We start from the raw sequence: 5,246 nt of genomic DNA, 5'->3' as shown, positions 1-5,246 counted from the left end.
ATGTGTTCTGGAATTCTGAGTGCAGGGAAGTTCCTCCAACTGACAGCAGCGCCTGGGTTCTAATTGAATCCCTTTGCTTGTCTTCCCTGATGGAAAGCCTAGGCGGGAGTGCGGGGGAAAGTGTGGTTTGGGCTCCAAAACCAAGTATTGGCGATGACCTCTCTATGGTTTGTGGAGGTGTTTAAACTACATCCCTAACCTGAGAACACCTGTGCCCCCATAAAGATCCGTGGAGTCTGTTTCCACACCTCCAGCACACACACGAACACTTGCACAGTTATCCTGAGAGTGGGCAGCCTCCTCCAACTGAGAGCAGGGCCTTGGTTCTTATAAAATCGCTTAACTTGTCTACCCTGTTTGGTTGCCTGATACGGAGTGCTGGGGAAAGGGTGGGTTGGGCTCTAAATCCAAGTATTAGCGAGTGCTTCTCCATGGGATTTGGAGGTTATTAACCAAAAGCCCACAACATGGGAATACCTGTGCTCCTTGAAAAAAGCGTGGACTCTGTATCCCCACCACCAGAACACACATGAAGAAGTTTTCTGCTATCCTGAGTGTGGGCTGGCAATTTCAGGTAACAGAAGCGGCTGGGTTCTAATAGAATCCCTTAGCTTGTAATCCCTGAGTGTTTCCCTAGGACTGACTCTGAGAGAAACCTGGGGGTTGGGCTTTGAGGCCAAATAGTAGCGAGTGTCCCCGATGGACTGAGGAAGTATTTAGATGAATTCTCCATAAAGGGAAACACCTGAGCACCCATTCATCTGCGTGGAGTGGGGCTTCAAATCTCCCCACCACACAAGGTTGTGTTCAAGTATCCTGAGGGTGGGGTAGTTCCTCCAACTGACATCAGCGTCTTGGTTTGAATAGAATCCCTTTGCTTGTCTTCCCTGATGGTTTGCCTAGGCCAGTGTGTGGTTGAAAGTGGGATTTGGGATCTAAAACTAAGTATTAGCGTGTGCCTCTCCATGGGTAGTGGAGATGTTTAAACTACAACCCACAACTTGGGAATTACTGTGACCCCTGAAAAATGCGTGTGCTATGTTTCCCCACGTCCAGCACACACAGGAAGAAGTGTTCTGGGGTTGTGAGTGTGGGGAGGTTCCTCCAACAGACTGCAGCACCTGGGTTGTAATAGAATCCCTTCGCTTGACTTCCCTAAGTGTTTTCCTAGGCCTAGCAGTAAGCGATGGTGGGGGATGGGCTCTAAAGCCAAGTATTAGCGAGTGCATCTCTGTGGGTAGTGGAGGGTTTTAAACTACTTCCCCAACCTTGGAACACCTGTGCCCCATAAAGATGCGTGGAATCTGTTTCCCCAAATCCAGCACACACACGGAGACGTGCTCAGGTATCCTGATTGTGGGAAGGCTCCTCCAAATGACAGCAGCGCCTGGGTTCTAAAAGAATCCCTTAGCTTGTCTTCCCTGATGGCATGCCTAGGCTGGAGAGTGGGGGAAAGTGGGGGTTGGGCTCTAAACCAAGTATAAGCGTGAGCCTATCCATGGGATGTGGGTTTGTAACCTACAACCCACAACCATGGAATAAATGTGCCCCCTGAAAGATGCTTTGACTGTTTCCCTACATCCAGCACACACACGAAGAAGTGTTCTGGTATTCTGAGTGTGGGGAAGTTCCTCAAACTGACAGCAGCACCTGGATTCTATTAGTATCCCTTAGCTTCTGTTCCCTGAGTGTTCTCTTAGGCCAGGCCATGAGGGAAAGCTGGGGGTTGGGCTTGGAGGCCACGTAGCAGTGAGTGCCCCCTGATCCATTGAGGAAGTACTTAGAGGACTTGTCCCTAAAGGGAACACCTTTTCCTGCATTCATCTGGGTGCAGTGGGGCTGCACATCTCTCCCACACCTAAGAATGTGTTCTGGAATTCTGAGTGCAGGGAAGTTCCTCCAACTGACAGCAGCGCCTGGGTTCTAATTGAATCCCTTTGCTTGTCTTCCCTGATGGAAAGCCTAGGCGGGAGTGCGGGGGAAAGTGTGGTTTGGGCTCCAAAACCAAGTATTGGCGATGACCTCTCTATGGTTTGTGGAGGTGTTTAAACTACATCCCTAACCTGGGAACACCTGTGCCCCCATAAAGATCCGTGGAGTCTGTTTCCACACCTCCAGCACACACACGAACACTTGCACAGTTATCCTGAGAGTGGGCAGCCTCCTCCAACTGAGAGCAGGGCCTTGGTTCTTATAAAATCGCTTAACTTGTCTACCCTGTTTGGTTGCCTGATACGGAGTGCTGGGGAAAGGGTGGGTTGGGCTCTAAATCCAAGTATTAGCGAGTGCTTCTCCATGGGATTTGGAGGTTATTAACCAAAAGCCCACAACATGGGAATACCTGTGCTCCTTGAAAAAAGCGTGGACTCTGTATCCCCACCACCAGAACACACATGAAGAAGTTTTCTGCTATCCTGAGTGTGGGCTGGCAATTTCAGGTGACAGAAGCGGCTGGGTTCTAATAGAATCCCTTAGCTTGTAATCCCTGAGTGTTTCCCTAGGACTGACTCTGAGAGAAACCTGGGGGTTGGGCTTTGAGGCCAAATAGTAGCGAGTGTCCCCGATGGACTGAGGAAGTATTTAGATGAATTCTCCATAAAGGGAAACACCTGAGCACCCATTCATCTGCGTGGAGTGGGGCTTCAAATCTCCCCACCACACAAGGTTGGGTTCCAGTATCCTGAGGGTGGGGTAGTTCCTCCAACTGACATCAGCGTCTTGGTTTGAATAGAATCCCTTTGCTTGTCTTCCCTGATGGTTTGCCTAGGCCAGTGTGTGGTTGAAAGTGGGATTTGGGATCTCAAACTAAGTATTAGCGTGTGCCTCTCCATGGGTAGTGGAGATGTTTAAACTACAACCCACAACTTGGGAATTACTGTGACCCCTGAAAAATGCGTGTGCTATGTTTCTCCACGTCCAGCACACACAGGAAGAAGTGTTCTGGGGTTCTGAGTGTGGGGAGGTTCCTCCAACAGACAGCAGCACCTGGGTTGTAATAGAATCCCTTAGCTTGACTTCCCTAAGTGTTTTCCTAGGCCTAGCAGTAAGCGATGGTGGGGGATGGGCTCTAAAGCCAAGTATTAGCGAGTGCATCTCTGTGGGTAGTGGAGGGTTTTAAACTACTTCCCCAACCTTGGAACACCTGTGCCCCATAAAGATGCGTGGAATCTGTTTCCCCACCTCCAGCACACACACGGAGACGTGCTCAGGTATCCTGATTGTGGGGAGGCTCCTCCAAATGACAGCAGCGCCTGGGTTCTAAAAGAATCCCTTAGCTTGTCTTCCCTGATGGCATGCCTAGGCTGGAGAGTGGGGGAAAGTGGGGGTTGGGCTCTAAACCAAGTATAAGCGAGAGCCTATCCATGGGATGTGGGTTTTTAACCTACAACCCACAACCATGGAATAAATGTGCCCCCTGAAAGATGCTTTGACTGTTACCCTACATCCAGCACACACACGAAGATGTGTTCTTGTATTCTGAGTGTGGGGAAGTTCCTCAAACTGACAGCAGCACCTGGATTCTATTAGTATCCCTTAGCTTCTGTTCCCTGAGTGTTCTCTTAGGCCAGGCCATGAGGGAAAGCTGGGGGTTGGGCTTGGAGGCCACGTAGCAGTGAGTGCCCCCTGATCCATTGAGGAAGTACTTAGAGGACTTGTCCCTAAAGGGAACACCTTTTCCTGCATTCATCTGGGTGCAGTGGGGCTGCACATCTCTCCCACACCTAAGAATGTGTTCTGGAATTCTGAGTGCAGGGAAGTTCCTCCAACTGACAGCAGCGCCTGGGTTCTAATTGAATCCCTTTGCTTGTCTTCCCTGATGGAAAGCCTAGGCGGGAGTGCGGGGGAAAGTGTGGTTTGGGCTCCAAAACCAAGTATTGGCGATGACCTCTCTATGGTTTGTGGAGGTGTTTAAACTACATCCCTAACCTGAGAACACCTGTGCCCCCATAAAGATCCGTGGAGTCTGTTTCCACACCTCCAGCACACACACGAACACTTGCACAGTTATCCTGAGAGTGGGCAGCCTCCTCCAACTGAGAGCAGGGCCTTGGTTCTTATAAAATCGCTTAACTTGTCTACCCTGTTTGGTTGCCTGATACGGAGTGCTGGGGAAAGGGTGGGTTGGGCTCTAAATCCAAGTATTAGCGAGTGCTTCTCCATGGGATTTGGAGGTTATTAACCAAAAGCCCACAACATGGGAATACCTGTGCTCCTTGAAAAAAGCGTGGACTCTGTATCCCCACCACCAGAACACACATGAAGAAGTTTTCTGCTATCCTGAGTGTGGGCTGGCAATTTCAGGTAACAGAAGCGGCTGGGTTCTAATAGAATCCCTTAGCTTGTAATCCCTGAGTGTTTCCCTAGGACTGACTCTGAGAGAAACCTGGGGGTTGGGCTTTGAGGCCAAATAGTAGCGAGTGTCCCCGATGGACTGAGGAAGTATTTAGATGAATTCTCCATAAAGGGAAACACCTGAGCACCCATTCATCTGCGTGGAGTGGGGCTTCAAATCTCCCCACCACACAAGGTTGTGTTCAAGTATCCTGAGGGTGGGGTAGTTCCTCCAACTGACATCAGCGTCTTGGTTTGAATAGAATCCCTTTGCTTGTCTTCCCTGATGGTTTGCCTAGGCCAGTGTGTGGTTGAAAGTGGGATTTGGGATCTAAAACTAAGTATTAGCGTGTGCCTCTCCATGGGTAGTGGAGATGTTTAAACTACAACCCACAACTTGGGAATTACTGTGACCCCTGAAAAATGCGTGTGCTATGTTTCCCCACGTCCAGCACACACAGGAAGAAGTGTTCTGGGGTTCTGAGTGTGGGGAGGTTCCTCCAACAGACTGCAGCACCTGGGTTGTAATAGAATCCCTTCGCTTGACTTCCCTAAGTGTTTTCCTAGGCCTAGCAGTAAGCGATGGTGGGGGATGGGCTCTAAAGCCAAGTATTAGCGAGTGCATCTCTGTGGGTAGTGGAGGGTTTTAAACTACTTCCCCAACCTTGGAACACCTGTGCCCCATAAAGATGCGTGGAATCTGTTTCCCCACCTCCAGCACACACATGGAGACGTGCTCAGGTATCCTGATTGTGGGGAGGCTCCTCCAAATGACAGCAGCGCCTGGGTTCTAAAAGAATCCCTTAGCTTGTCTTCCCTGATGGCATGCCTAGGCTGGAGAGTGGGGGAAAGTGGGGGTTGGGCTCTAAACCAAGGATAAGCGAGAGCCTATCCATGGGATGTGTGTTTTGAAC

The sequence above is a fragment of the Vicugna pacos genome, unplaced genomic scaffold (assembly GCF_048564905.1).
Source record: "Vicugna pacos unplaced genomic scaffold, VicPac4 scaffold_17, whole genome shotgun sequence".
In the NCBI taxonomy this organism is placed as follows: domain Eukaryota; kingdom Metazoa; phylum Chordata; class Mammalia; order Artiodactyla; family Camelidae; genus Vicugna; species Vicugna pacos.
This window is presented reverse-complemented; position numbering follows the sequence as displayed.